General features: G+C 42.3%; 1 long non-coding RNA gene across 2 annotated transcripts in view; it reads right to left on the bottom strand.

Annotated features, from left to right (window-relative positions):
* The window catches only part of LOC145541754 (uncharacterized), a 233,558-nt gene that overhangs the window by 107,524 nt on the left and 109,588 nt on the right, over positions 1-16,446 (bottom strand). For both annotated transcript variants that reach the window (XR_014079257.1, XR_014079256.1), the window contains exon 5: positions 3,234-3,269. This is a non-coding gene — a long non-coding RNA (uncharacterized LOC145541754). The remainder of the gene's footprint in view (positions 1-3,233; positions 3,270-16,446) is intronic.

Below are 16,446 nucleotides of genomic sequence, written 5' to 3'. Positions count from 1 at the left end.
GCCTCATAATTAGGACAAATTTCATCAGATCTCACCTTCCATTCCTGCTGACATTTCTGCTGATTCCTATCTGTTCATATCCCATTTATCCCAGCCAACCTCACATTGGTCTCTCCAGCTACACTCTCTCCCAAATCAGCCCAGCCACAACCCCCCAATGAGTATTCCAAAGCACCTTTGGATTATGTCGTTTGCAAGTTCAAATAACACTTGGCATCCACTATTTCGGAGAAAGCAATAGAAATGCCTTCATTTGGCATTCCAGATCTTAACCTGACTCTCCAGACTTATTTCCCTTAACAGCCCTACCTAAACCCTATGGTTCAACCTTATAAAAGCTAAGAGACACATATATATGACTGACCACTTAGAGTCCAGCCCACCCTAAGTCATCACCATGTTCCTTGTCCCAGAACCAACCTCAGGTCTTTACCCCCAAGATGAGTGTGAGAAGCCCTGTTTCTCTAGCCCTTACTTCCTCTCCCAGACTCGTGGCTGTAAACTTTCATCTATGTAAATACTTATTGACTACCTTTGCACCAAGTTCTAGATACAAATGAACAAGAAATAGTTCCTGACCTCAAGGAGCTCAGCATCCAACGGGAGAAATGTGTAAACAAATAATTACAAAGCTGTGTGATATTATGTTATAGAAGAGGAATAGATGACTCCCAGGGCTGGGAAGAGAATGATCAGGGATGAGAGAACTCCTGATCTAAATCGGGAAAAAGGAGGAGGAACTTTCCATGTAGATAAGGAGAGGGAAGACATCCAAGCAGAGGAGTCAATGAGCAAAGGCCTGATACAGTGAGGTGCACTTGGGGAGATCCAGAAGGGAAGCATTGAAAGATGAGCTCAAAGGTAAGAGAAAGAGAGGCCATGTGAGCCTTCACCCTCTGGTTAGGAGTCCAGTCTCTATTCTGCAAGCAGTGGAACCACTGCTGAGTTACAGGGGAGGGCTGCAAGCAAATTTGCATTTTAGAAATCTCATCCTTGCAATATGGATGACGAACATGGGGACAAGAGAAGCAGACCAGGGAGGAAGTTATCAGGGTGATTCAGGTGAGTGACAAGAGACTGAATCAGAACAATGGCTGGGGGAACAGAGGTGGGAGAATGCCTTTGACATTGTTAAGAACTGGTTAGTTTTTATAGTGCAGCTAGACAATTTGGACAACTTACCAAGTATATAGGGCTTCCCTGGTGGCACAGTGGTAAAGAATTTGCCTGCCAAAGAGGCAGAATGGATGCAAGAGATTGATCCCTGGGTCAGGAAGATCCCTGGAGAAGGAAACACCAACACACTTCAGTATTCTTGCTTAGAAAATCCCAGGGACAGAGGATCCTGGCAGGCTACCTTCCACAGGGTTGCAAAGAGTCAGACATGACAGAGCAGCTGAACATGCAGACGCATACATGCATTAAGTATATTACAGGTTAACCAATGTTTTGCAGTTAGGGTTAGAGGCCTAACTCTGTAATAACCCTGTGTCCACGGGAAAGTACACAGCCTTCTAAACAATTTCCTTACAAATGAACATTTGGACCTGGCCCATCCTCAGAGAAGGTACTGTTTGCACACATCTGGTGCAACAAAACATGTATTTCTTCCAACAAACAATTTTGTTTATTGGCATTACGATTAGCACATCTTAATGTCATGAAACACAGCTGGATTTTCAATTTTGTTTTTTAGCAAATGTAATTTTAATTGATTTATTTCTGATTGTTTTAATAAAAAAAAAAAACTAAATAAAACCCTTCCTAATCACCTTTGACAGATTGCAAACCAGGAGAAGTGACCATAAGAAGAGAAGGCAGTGGTGGGAAGTTTCCCTGATGGGAAGCACAGAGAAGAAGGGAGTCAACCATTTCTCCCATTAGATTTAAACTTTTTGGATAGGGAGGAAGGAAGGCATCCTAAGATACAACTCAACAAGGAAAATGCTTAGAGTATAGGCTCTGTGAGCATAAAGACCCTGCTTACGGTGGTTGGTGAAGGACAGGGAGGTCTGGCATGCTGCGGTTTATGGGGTCGCAAAGAGTCAGACACGACTGAGTGACTGAACTGACTAACTGATGACCTCTGTACCCTCTAGTGCTTAGTATGTTGTAGGTATGCCACAAATATTCGCTGGGAGGGAGGGAAGGAGGGTGGAAGGGAGGGAAGGGGAAGGGATGAAGGAAGAGTTTGCTGTTATCAAGGAAAAGCACACGGGAACCCAGTGACTCTGTCCCACAGCAGGTGGCCTCTGTCCACTCATCCTCCTGATCAGGGAGGGGAACAAGACACAGGAAAGAGAAAGAGAACTGAAGAAGCTCAAAGTGCATCCAAGAGTCCTTACTCAGTCCTGCCTAAAGGTTTCACCAGTCACTCAATGGGTTACATAGTTCTGCTTCAGAACAAGTAATTTTTGGTAGCATCACTGCTCTCCCCTCTGCCTGTAGTGATCTCCCTCCAGGTCACAACTAAATCTGACCCCTTAGAATGACTTTGGCCAACCCCTCATGTACCATTGACCTCCAGACACCATCACTTCTCCTCATTTTATTCTTTTTAAAGTGCTGATCACTGTCCCAAATTATCTTGTTTGTTTATGTCTTTACTTGTTTATTGTCTATTGCCACCCAGTAAAATGTAGCAAAGGAACAAAGGTAGCAAGAGAGCAAAGGTCTTGTCTGCAGACTTCATCACTACAGCTTCTGGCTAACAGGTCCTGACACATAATATGTTCTCAGTAAATATTTTGCTGAATGAATATCAAAGCAATGAGGACAGAGAGCAATAGGAATAGTTCTGAAAAGTATAATGTTTGGTGAAAAAAGTACAAGAAACAGAATGGGATCTATAACAAAATTCCATTTATGTTGCTATTGTGATTAGAAACATAAGCATACAAGGCATTAACATTTCGCACAGCATTAAAATCCTGGACTATATTGAGGGAGGCAAAGAATCAAGATGTTAGAATAAAAGGAACCTCATTCATATAAGCAAATAAGAAAGAAGCCACCATGGACCAATTATAATCACAACCATGAACTGAGATGGGGAAAAAAGGGAAAGTTAGAGGTACCTAATACCAGACCCACACTGGGTTTTTATTTTTCATTGACAGATATAAATATGGGTACAGATTGACATCAAATAGATAATATAACTAAAAATAAATCATATTACCATCTAGTAAATTGTATATCGTCTGATACGGATTCAGAGCTTCTCTACTGACCTTTTGGTTGTTATGATGAAGCTCCTCCTTCAGAAACTATAAAGGAGAGAGATACAAAAAGCTTGGATCAGTTGGTGCAAGATTCTGGTGCCCAGGGAAGCCACCTTCCTTCCGGATGAGTAGAGTCCTTTCTGCATAGAGACACACATACCCGAGTTCCCACCCTTGGTTCCATGCCTCAGAAACTTCCTCAAATCCCCTTTCATCTACTTATCAAACTCTTTGAACCGGTGTGCTTATACAACTCCCAAACCCAGCATTTTAGGAGTATGAAACCAAAATGGCGCTCAGGGCTCCCCATGACACACATTAGGGGACAGATGAGAGCTGATAATTAGGCAGGATGGACAAGCCCCCAGAAGCCACTGCTGGTTGTAGACACAAATGACCCCCAACACTTAAAGCATATTAGCACCTGATGAAACTTATACCAATCGAGGCAGACCAAGCTCCCCTCCTGGATCGTAGAGGCCTGGAGAGCTTCATTTTCATACAGCGTAAATGACAGAGCCGGGTAGGGCTGTGCTCTCCTGACTCCCTTGCCAGGGCTCATTCCAGGGCCTGAGGTCCACACTGTGTCTCCACCCAGTCCAGTGCTGGTATGTATGAGGAGGACAGCTCGTTGGACATGGACCTGGGTTTGCCTCAGCTACCCCCAAAAAAAACTGGAAGATACATGCTATACCTTTGAAATGCATCCATTTATTTCACTCCAAACCCTCTTTTTCTCCCCACCTATTCTCTGAAGCTCTGAGCATGCAATATTCTTACTTGTAATAGACACTGGCTTATGTCCAATGGATCTCAAAATATATTTTTTTGTTTCTGTGCCTTTATTCTGACAGCATTGACCACAGGTAAATATATATACACGTATATATAAACACATATATATTCACATTTCCACATGTATAAACAGTGCAATCAGGACTGCTTTTTACAGTAATCATTGCTCCATGCTCTCAATCATCCTTATTACTTCTGATGCAGAAAAAAGAAAAAACGGAAACTTTGCTCTAAAGATAACTTACTGGTGACCCCTGGTAAATGACAGGCAAGCAAAACTTCAAGGAACTTGTTACTTAGAGCTTGAATTTCAAGCAAACATCTTCCTGCATTTCTAATGAAAAACGGATCCTTTCTCCTGCTTTTGAAGTGCTCTTTGGGAATTGTTTGAGTGTTCTCTGCAATCTTTTATACCCAGCCTAAGGACTCTGACAAACTCTCTTTCCCTTCAAAGGCTGGTTAACTATGTGATGAATACACCTGTCACTTCCAATTCTAACCTGACTTTGTGTTGTGATGGCTGTAGAATTTGGTATCTATGGTAACTTTTCAGTGGCTCAACATCGATTAAAAAATGATTGGCTTATCAGGGTTGCTTGGTTGATTGATGGAAATAATCAGTTGCTCAAAATAATCATGACAGATAAAGTCTCTTAATTAGCTGGTATTTGCAAGATTCAGTAATTTTAGATTTCATGACTTTTTTATTATTTGATTTCCATGCAAACGTAACTGAAATTCAATTCTACTGAAATAGTTACAAGCTAATCTGGACTGTCTCGATGAAGGAAATTTGATGCAATCCACATATCTTATTTAGAAGCCAAAAGGCACATTTTGTCTGGCCTAAAAAATCCACTCCTTGATTTTTTATGATCCCAAGGTCAGAGACTAATTAATGATTTTTTTTAAATCAAGTTCAATACTAAAAATATTTTTGGAAAATTTGCAAATTAATTATACAGCTTTTTATTCTAATGCCTCTACAAGGATGTAGAAGCAAGAAAGATGATATTGTGGGGGAGAAGCATTAACTGAGCCTGACCTTTCCACCTAAATTGAAATGCTTTATTTTTTAATAGACAACTTTAAATTGACTTCTTCCATAGTGTAGCAATGTACCAAAGATTGAATACACATAATTTTAGGTAGCCCACAAGTTTTTTCAATAGTCAGATATTTATTTAATGTGAAATTGCTGTTACTCAACCATTTTGTATCTGAGAAATACAAAGGTTGAAATTTCATATGATTTAAGCTATTATCTTATTAAAAAAAAATAAATAACTGTGTTAGTTTCCTCAGGCTACCATAGGAAAATACCACAAATTATCTGGCTTAAAATAACAAAATGTATTGTCTCACACTTCTGGATGCTATAAATTCGAAATGGCAACAGTAGGGCTGTGATCCCCCATAGGCCAATGGGAAGCATTTGCTTCTTCCTACCTTCTGGCGTTTGCTGGCAATCTTTAGCATCCCTTGGTTTGCAGCTGCCCTTGACATCCCTTGGTGTTCTCCTAGTCTCCCCATCTTCACATGGCCACCTTCTTATAAGGGCAAAAGTCATACTGGATTAGTGGCTGACTCTACCCCAGTATCACTTCACCTTAACTAATGACATCCACAGTGGCATTATTTCTAAACAAGCCCATCTTCTGAGGGGCTGGGGGTTAGGACTTTAATATATGAATTTTGGAGAGACACAATTCAACCCATAACAGTAACCAACATACTGTGATTTCAAGGATAAGATTGCATAAGAGGACGCTAAAACAGGCATTTTGTTTAAGCCAAGCTAAAGAAAATTAAGAAGGATAGTAGGCGAACATTGCAAAGTTGAAAGCATTGTACAGCACATGACTGATGTTGGAAGGGTGTGATTATAAAATTGGCCACAAATTCTTTCCCTCCCTGTTGCCATGTCCCTACAGAGTGCATCCTTGCAGCAATTCCCATCAAGAGGTAGAGTCTGTTTCTCTACCCCTTGGATCTGACTGGCATTGGGGTTTCCTTTGGCCAATTTGACATTAGCCAGTATGCCCCAAGCAGAAGCTTGAGAAGTACATGTCCACAGGGGCTCACCCTCTTGCCCAGGCTGCTCTGCTGAAAGATGAGAGACCACAGGAAGTAGAATAGGACATCAGCTGATGGTCAGCCAGCCCCTAAGCTAACCAGCTGCTGACGGCAGGCCGTGACTTAATCCCCAGACAAGGCTGGCCAATCCTCATGCTTAGATCAGCCAAGCCACCCCACTGAACCCGATTTCAAATTGCCAACATACAGAATTGTGAGCTAGAAAAATAAATGGTTGCTGTTTTTAAGCTACCGCTTAAATGTTGGTCTTCCCTGGTGGCTCAGACAGTAAAGAATCTGCCTGCAGCACAGGAGACTTGAGTTCGATCCCTGAGTCAGGAAGATCCCCTGGAGAAGGGAATGGTTACCCACTCCAATATTCTTGCTTGGAGAATTCCACAGACAGAGGAGCCACATGGGATCTCAAAGAGTCAGACACAACTGAGCGACTAACACACTAACCATTTTTGTTAATTTTCTGCTTATTTTGACTGGTGATTACAATAGTTTCCCGAATTTTCTGTTTTCTTTTTCCCCATCAGAGTTGTTCTTCACTGGTTCAGGGCTGAAACAAACACGGAGATAATCTGGAAGAGGGTGGGAGGGCTGGATGGGAAAGGTAACTCATAGCATTCTAGGTTGAAGTTCATCGACTTTCCTCCCCTTCTCTCGCTGGCCTGTGCATTCAATCAAAAAGAACCTTAGCAGCAGAGAGAAAGAAGCCATACCTAACAAGAGCACAACAGATGAATCAGGTCCCCGTCAATGGCCCCTGTCTTCCTACAGGACAATTTCTCGTCAGCTGGCTTCAGAGAGTCAAAGAAGAGGTTTCCAGAAACTGTAACAAGCCATTTTTGGTGACCTAACTGTGCGACTTTATGATCACTCTTTGCAGAATCTTCTCTGGATGGAATGCTGTTTGAGAACAACTTTGAACAGAATTATGGAAAGAGAATTATGTTCTAAACCATGATTGCAGGGATTTTTTTCCCCAAGGAATCCACATCTGCCTGTACTTCTCCCCATTCTGTTTCCTCATTGCAATCAGAGTAATCATTCCAAAATTCAAAGCTGACCCCTGTTTTAAAACCTTCCACTGCTTTTCATTACTCTTGGAGTAACAACCAGATTCCCTAATATGGCCTCTATGGCTATATTAGTCTGCTTGGGATGCCATAAGAAAATACTACCAACTGGGTGCTGTAAACAAAAGAACTTTTTCTCCCATCATTCTGGAGGGTGGATGTCTAAGATCAAGGTACCAACAATGTCAGTTTCACCTTGGCTTGCAGATAGCTGACTTCTCCATGTGTCCTCACATGGCCTTTCCTCTGTGAAAGCACGTCCCTGGTGCCTCTCTCTTCTTATAAGGGCACCAGTACTATTGGATTAGGGCCCCACCTCTATGGGCTCATTTAATCTTAGTTATCTCCCTAAAGGCCCTATCTCCCAGTACTGTCACACTGGGGGTTAGGGCTTCCAATATAAATTTGGAGGGAACACAATTTATTTATTTATTTATTTTTAATAAATTTATTTATTTTAGTTGGGGGCTAATTACTTTACAATATTGTAATAGTTTTTGCCATACATTGACATGAATCAGCCATGGGTTTACATGTGTTCCCCTTCCTGGACCCCCCACCCACCTCCCTCCCCATCCCATCCCTCCGGCTCATCCCATTGCCCCGGCCCTGAGCCCTTGTCTCATGCATCGAACATGGAATGGTGTTCTGTTTCACATATGATAATATACATGTTTCAATGCTATTCTCCCAGAACGTCCCACCCTCACCTTCTCCCTCAGAGTCCATAAAATTGTTCTATGCATCTGTGTCTCTTATTCTGTCTCGCATATAGGGTTATCATTACCATCTTTCAAATTCCATATATATGCATTAGTATACTGTATTGGTGTTTTTCTTTCTGGCTTACTTCACTCTGTATAATGGGCTCCAGTTTCATCCATCTCAGTAGAACCGATTCAAATGTATTTTTTTTAATGGCTGAGTAATATTCCATTGTGTATATGTACCACAGCTTCCTTATCCATTCGTCTGCTGATGGACATCAAGGTTGCTTCCATGTTCTGGCTATTGTAAACAGTGCTGCGATGAACATTGGGGTACACGCGTCTCTTTCAATTCTGGTTTCTTCGGTGTGTATGCCCAGCAGTGGGATTGTTGGGTCATATGGCAGTTCTATTCCCAGTTTTTTAAGGCATCTCCACACTGTTCTCCATAGTGGCTGTACTAGTTTGCATTGGAGGGAACACAATTTAGTCTATAACAATGGCCCAGCTTAGCCTGTTCTCTGTTTACCTCTCCAGACCCTTCACATGCCACTTACCTCTACCTTCCAGCCCCTCTCTCTGGTTTTCTCCCTTTCTGGACTGCACCAGTCTCAGCAATTGTGATTTTATTTTTATCAAGGTGATGTCTTGCCATCCTAAGGATGTAAGCGCCAAGAGAGCAGGGAAGAATTATGCCTACTTCTGCTCAGTGTTTGGCAGAGTAGGCACCGGTAAGTTTGCAGAATGAATGGAAAATTTAGCAAAGGCTCTAAGATTTATGGTAAACACACAGGTCAATATAACTGATAGATATGGAAATAATTCCTAACTATTCATGTGTTCACACAATAAACATTTATTCAGAACATACTGTATGTTAGATTCTAAGAACACAAAGAATAAATAAGATAGGCAAGATAAGATAGATGTTAAACCAATCCATGCACAGGCAGAGTTTTCTAATTGAACCATATTCCCTGTTCCCATTATATTCAATCTTCAATCTACTTTGGCCCAAGTATGATCAGCCACTGAGATTTTTCCAACTATGTGATACTTACTTAGCATCGCTATTTACATTCATTGCACATACATTATTTGAAAACTGCAATGTTAGAAATAAAAATCATTCTACATCATTAAAAGTTTAAAAGGCAATTGTCATGGCTTCAGAGATGTATCCTGATTAGGGTCCCAGGGAAATGACTCTCAATAAATTCTTTATGTCTTTATGGATAGCTAAAGAGAGAAATTTCAGGTAAGAATTTTAAGATATATAAATAATTGAAAGACACATACTAATTTTAAAAATCATTCCCCAGGACTAATGTGACTATTAGATGAGTCACACATTTTTTCATAACATTGTAATACACACCGAATTAAAAGGAAGTAGAAGTACATATATCATATCCATATCAATGCTTCTGAAAGTCCTAAAAACCTAATAAATTTAATAAGGTCAGGATTTAGGGCTTCACTGGTAGCTCAGATGGTATAGAATCCACCTGCAATGCAAGAGACCCAGGTTCAGTCCCTGAGTCAGGAAGATCCCCTGGAGAAGGGATTAGCTACCCAACTCCAGTATTCTTGCCTGGAGAATTCCATGGACAGAGGAGCCTAGCAGGCCACAGTCTATGGGGTAGCAAAGAGTCAGACATGAGGGGATTTTACTGGCCCCAAAACTTGACTTTGTAAATTCGTTTAAATGTGAAAGTTGTAGCAATCAATCGATGTTTGCCCAAGATCTGCTCCCTGTTAAGTGCCTGACAAACCCTCCCATCATTACAAGGGCAGACATCATCGTTCCCTTTCCCAGAAGGGAATACTTCAGAACAGGAAACTTAACACACAATTAATAAGCAGAAAAAGCTGGGGTTTAGACTCCAGTCAGCCTGATCTCAGAGTCCATTCCCTTCGCATTCTCCCATGCTGCCTCAAAGCTGTCAAGAATAGTTCTGGCTGACTCCCTTCGTGGAAAATTTGAGGTATAAATAAGTAAATTAGATAAATTAAAGTAGGTTTTGGTTTCTATTTTGAGACTGGGAATATGATTCCTAAGTGCCTTCTGGAGCTCAGGAGAGAGAAAAGAAAAGTCCTAAGGCCTTTCATCCATCCTGATGAAGCAATCGAATTTCCCTTGTAAGAGCATTTTTAGCTTCGGCAGGAAGTGTTACAAATACAGTCACACTCAAGACTAGACTTTTCCACCCAGGAGAGCTGGGACTGAGCCCTCTCTGATGTGCTGTTAGGAAGGGTGAGGAAACACTGCAGATCTTTCCCCAGCCTGCAGTCTCCACTAGACAAGAGCCATCCCTTGTGATCAAGCTGTTAACCCCAGGTATCCTCTTTTAAAATGCATAGGACCCTCTCTTGTAGGATAACTGAGTCATCAATACCTTGGCTTATTTGGTTTACTCAAAAGCTGGGAGGCAATCCCCTAGCATCCTTAAAGAAAGTAAACCAAGACAAGCAAGTTCAGGGACTCCTTCCCAGAGGAGGGAGCAGAAGAGTAACCAACCTTCTCTCCCTTCTTTTACAAAATTGTCAGGGCCAACCTCAGCTATGATGTGAACCATGAGCCTCACTTAGCTCCCAGGAAGAACTCTGTGTCTTAATGTTCCCATCTGTAAAATGGGGTCAAGATAACAACTACCTCATAGGGTAGCTTTGACATGAAATGATTCAAGCAAGCACTAGACACTGTTTTGAGCACTAATCAGAGTGCTGGAAATCGGTTGGGTCCACAAGGATGGTCTATTGTGTAACCCTTAGACCCGCTTCTGACCTCAGTGTTTTCATTTGTGAAGGAAAAGTAAATTGCCCTACCCTATATGTGCCTTGCTTTCCTTGATTCATCCACCAATCTTTATTGAGTGCCTACAATGTACCCATTTCTGATCTTCACTAAGGTTAGGCTTTAAAGGAAGAGATAGACTTTATCAACAGTCAGAGGCAATCACCACACAAACATTTTACTATAACTGTTACAAGTGCTTTTGAAGGGAAAGGACTGGACCAGTGTGAGCTTAGGAAGGTCTTTCTGAGGAAGCGATGTTCAAATTGACTTAAAGACAAGCAAGTTGGGCAGACGAGTTGGGTGAAGAGTGCTCCAGGCAGAGGGAGCCCCATGGGTGAAGCAGATTCAAGATAAATCTCAGGTCACCTACAGCTTTGCTGCTTCTGAGACCACACAAGTGTTGGCTTCTCCCTTGAACAAAGGCAACTGTGGCCAACTCCTGGGGGGCAGACAGTCCTAGGTCATCCCTTAGCCCCAGCCACACAACAAGAGGACACATGGATTGTGGACTCAGCATTAGAGACCCTGTCCAATGTCTTCAGGAACATCTGTTCTTGATGGCCTTAATTCAGCCCTGCACAGTCTTCAAAGGAGTACTAGCATCCCAGGACAAATCCTCTCATCTTCCCTTCCCTTTTTCTACTCTGATCTTCTCTTTCCTACTCCTTCTTTGAGTTCTTCTGTTATCTTAGTAGATCAATGTGAATAGCAAATTTTAAGATTTGGAAGAAGTTTAAAAGACTAATACTATCAAATGCTGGAGGGGATTCCAGGAAAAGCAACATCATCAGTCACTCAGAGAGTATGTAACTTAGCGATGCTTTTTTGAAAAACAATTTGGCAGCACATGTAAACATTGTAAGTACACATGTCTTTGAACTAAGCAATTCTACTTCCAGGAATCATGCTTTAAAAAAATACTTGCTCGCATGCACAAAAGGAGGATGTTAAAAGCTATGTACAGCTATTCATCAGGAATGACAAGGAAAACTGAAAACAAATGTGCATTGGTTGGGGAGCAATAAATAAATTATGACAGATCCATAAAAAGGCTTCCCTCATAGCTCAGTTGGTAAAAGAATCTGTCCACAGTGCAGGAGACCTGGGTTCAATTCCTGGGTCGGGAAGATCCCCTAGAGAAGGAAATGCCGACCCACTCCAATATTCTTGCCTGGAGAATCCCATGGACAGAGGAACCTGACAGGCTACAGTCCATGGGGTCACAAGAATCAGACACGACTTAGTGATGAAACCATCATCATATTACAAAATAGGATGAAGCCAGTAAAGCAAAGAATTAAACCCTAATAATTTACAAGAAGTGTTGTTACATGAAAAGACTAAGTTGCAGAACACTTAGAACACTGTGTACCCATTGATATTTTTAAAGAAACGTGTATGTAGAGGTATCCAGGCATGCAAATACAGAGAAAGGAAACAGAAGGAAGCATCTCACCACTGGCAGAGGACATCTCTAGGGAGAGAAGTGGTGATTACGTGGAGGTGATAGACAAGCGTTCATGGTCTCCTAGAAGAATCATGGTCAAGTTCATGGTTTCCTTCTATGGGGTCCCTAGAAGAGTCAAATTCATAGAAACAGAAAGTAGATAATGCTTACTAAGGGCTGCAGTGAGGAGGGGAGGGGAGTTTATGTTTAATGGGCACAGGGTTTCTGTCTGGGACAGCGAAGAAGTTCTAGAGATGGATGGTGGTGAGAGTTGCAGAACAATGAGAGTGTACTTAATGTCACAGAACTGTTTACTTAAAAATAGTTAAAATGGTAAATTTTATATTATGTGTATTTTGCCACAGACTTCCCTGGTAGCTCAGTGGTAAAGAATCCACCTGCAACGCAGGAGACATGGGTTCAATCCCTGGTTTGGGAAGATCCCCTGGGGAAGGAAATGGCAACCGTCTCCAGTCTTCTTGCCTGGAGAATCCCATGGACAGAGAAGCCATGGGGTCACAAAGAGTCAGACACAACTGAAGCAACCAAACAGCAACATATTTTGCCACAATTTTTAAAAATTGAATAATATGATTGATGCCATCAGGATTCATTTCCAATGTGGAACATCTGAAGACAAAAGAAGACTCTTGTTGGAGGAATGGCAGTTAATGCAGGAAGTCACCAAGGGAGGAATGTATCGACCTCCCAGTCACCAGACTCTGTCACAGGAATTTTAACAAGGTATTTACAGGCCGAACTTCAGTCCAAGCTCCCAACCTCAAGACCCTTTGAAATGGACTTCTTAAACGACCCAGCCTTGTAACCTCCCAACGCCAAATGGTGTGACTGAGGGACAGACTCATAACTGTCATTGAAGAAAAGAAACAAAAAAAAAAGCAAAGGAAAGAAAGGCCACAATGGTTTAGCTCAGTTTTCAAATGCTCCTCCTCAGAACCTATAGCAAAGTAAGCACTCTAGCCTTTTTTATAGTGTGTGTTCACATTTATGGCGGCTGCTTCTCTTTCTGGGCTGGCTTATTGGAGACAAAGCGCCCAGTGACATGAAGTCATGAGGTGCAAATAAGACTAGAGTTAAACTACCTTGTGTCCAAACACGTCACATTTGGCATCTGCACATCATTACTGAAGCCCGCTGAACAGAGCAGAAGGACCACGCTGATTACATCCAGCCAGACCACTTTGCGAAGGAACCAAACAAACACAAACAAACCCTCGTCTCATAATGTTTCACTGCGCTTCTACAGACATCTGTCAGAATAAAAGAGAGGAGATGTTTATGCTGGGACAGGAAGTCCAGGTCAAAGGTGGCGGGAGAAAGGCTCCAGTACTTAAGAAGAACCCAAGGCAGGAAGGCAAATGTCACTGATAGAAAGTCCTTCATGGCCACAGGTAACCAAATCTTCTCAGCCTTTGATTTTTACAGGCCGGTGATTTATGAATCACGACAAAACAGAAGGGACGTACCTTGAGTTAAATGCCCGTTTAGATGAGGGGATAAAACCCTGGTGTTTACTCTCAGCACTGTTAATATCTCAAATGAATGCTAATCAGAGATGTTTACTGAAAACGAGAACAACGCCATTTTCTGCTGTATCTCGTGTCATCTGAGTGACCTTGCTTTGAGAATGGCAAGACAGGAATGTATTCAGTCTCCAGGAAATTGTGAATGTCTGAATTAGCACACTGGAGCTACCCGAGCGCCCCTTGAAAAATACAGAACTAAGCACGGTGGAAGAAGCAAAGACTAACATTTTGCTGGAAAGGGGAACATGGACTGAACTCTCTTAAAAGCCTAATATTGCTTTCCCACTACAGAAGAGCAGAGTGAAAACTGCATTTTCCAGCAAAAACACAGGTTGATGCAGACCAGGGGCTGAACTCCCCTCAGAACCAGTCAAAGGTGATGGCAGAATCATAGTGCTTAAAGTTGGATGGGGCCTTAGCGTGTCACCTCCCTGCTTCCCAGTCACCACAAGAATGCCCACCAGCCCTGCCAGAGCTCCAGAGCTCACTTTCTCCGATCGAGGGCCTCCCACCCCAATAGCCGAGATGAAATCCCTCTCCTAAGAGGCTGCCACTGCCCACAGTCCTGCAGTGAACCAGGGCCAAAGTCTCCCCCATCCCCTGCCACCCTGGTCCTGCTACTCCTTTTTAAAACAGCTTTTAGTGTCCCTTCTCAAACTCTCCCCCAGGCAGAATATCATCCGGTCCTCGGATGAAGTGATTTTTCTAAGCGCTAGACCCCTGTGCCTCATATCCTGGTCAACACTTCCACCCTTTTTAGCCCAAGAGTTTCTTTGAAGCACAAACTTGAAAAAGCAATTGCCTCCCATATCCCCTTTAATACCACTCTAAGCTGTTAATGATCAATTACCCTTGGGATGTAGGAGAGCAGAGCCCCTATTGCAGACTTTGCAAAGAAAAGCTAAAGCAGAGAAGGAGAGAATAATAAGGTGTTGGGCCAGCAGGGAGAAGCAGTAAGAACAAACACAAACAAAAGAGGGAGGAATGACAAGAACTGTCTTAGCCTCCATCACAATTTTACCCAAGGTGAATATGGTACACACACACATGCGCACGCACATGCATACACACATCACAACACTCATTAAGTAGCCCAGACAAGCAGCCAAATAGCTCAGTGTACCACCTGGAGTCATCCCTCTGACCATTAATGGAGCCTGCATTTTCTCCATTTTAACAACTTAATCACTTACCCATCATCTCTCCATATGGATTTAGAGACAGTGTTGGAGTAAAGAACTTCAATCTCTTTACAAGCTGCCCAATAAAGATAAGTGGAAGTATCAAAATTCTGTGAACTAAGACCTCAGGCTGCAGAGATTCCTCACATATAATACTTTCTGATGGCGATCAGGAGCCAGATGGAATAACCTAATAAAAGTTAAAACCAGGGCTAGGTAGAGCTACAATGCACGTGGTCAAGTGAGCTGTTCTGATATGGAAATTTCTTTTGCAGAACTGAATGGGTTCTCTAGGCATTTTCCAGACATGAATTTCTCTAGTTGATTTTTCAAGCTTTCAGCTCTCCATTGTCACTCCACTCCCTAACCCTCAAAACTGTTCTATAAACCTATAAAGTCAGGCAATTTTTTCAAGTCTTTTGTATTAAAGTTATTAAGAAAGAATAAAGCCCTCTTTGGATCGCAAATGTCAAAACTCAATCATTTATCAACCTTTGAATATTATAATTAAAATAATAACGATTTTTCTTTGCATGCTGATAAGTCCTCTAAAGATTAGACCATTTCGACCAGTTTTCTTACTTTGCACTGAGGCATACAATGCCCCTTCCTCAAGCAAGAGGAGATAAAGAAAGTAAAAGGGGGAGCATTGAAAAGGAGAGTAGAAATAGGGGTATCATTACTCAGCCATCTCCTTTGCTAAGAAAAATGATGGACATGTCTCGGTTGCCTATCAGCTTTAGAAAGTGTGTTTATACAATGACCTTGAATCTCACACACACTGCAGGACAAGCAGGGAAGTAGCCATCATTCCCATTTTACACATAAGAAGACTGAGGGTCAGAGGAGTCAAGGAATTTGCCCTATGTCCTGATGACTCACAGGCCCAAATGCATAGTCCAGCCTGCATTGGGTGCCACCTGTCACTCTTTTGAAGAGCTACTAGAAGACCTGGCTAGCTCTGGCTTGCTTGCAAAATTGGAGACTCTGACCAGTTCCCCCGGCTGTGTCCTTCTCCTGCCTTTGATTCCTTGCCTACCCAGTGTCAACCTCAACACCATCAACACCTATCAGGAGTATCTGATTATGCTCTCTCAACCCACCTCTTCAGCCAGCCTACAGATGAGCAAGTAACCTGATAAATCAACTCTTGCTAAAGCCTGTTCAGTGGAACCCAAGAAGACCAAGTACTTTGCCAACATCCATAGTTAGTTAGTGGTAGCACCAGGACTTGAACCCCAAACAGGTATGTTCCAGGTCTTATCATAGGCATGGTGAAGTAAGCATTCCCAGAAATCCCTGATGACACCACTTGGGAAGTTATGTTTCCTGTATACATCACACTAGAGTTGAGAATTATCAGCAGTAAGATTTATGAACTTTACAATTGCCAAGCATGGCTGTCAGAAGGAAAGCTTTTAAGGATCCCCCATACAGAAGTAGTTTTGCTCTTGGAACACCCTGTCCCAGGGCATGGGGACATCCTTTCCAATTGCCACCAGGTTCCATAGAGCCCTCCAGGTCCTGTCTTTGCCCAAAACAGATCTCAGAACCTCAGTGTGAAGCCAGTGACTGACCCCCTCT

Source organism: Giraffa tippelskirchi, chromosome 3 (assembly GCF_054371585.1).
Source record: "Giraffa tippelskirchi isolate mGirTip1 chromosome 3, T2T-mGirTip1v1.2.pri, whole genome shotgun sequence".
NCBI lineage: Eukaryota > Metazoa > Chordata > Mammalia > Artiodactyla > Giraffidae > Giraffa > Giraffa tippelskirchi.
This window is presented reverse-complemented; position numbering and strand designations above follow the sequence as displayed.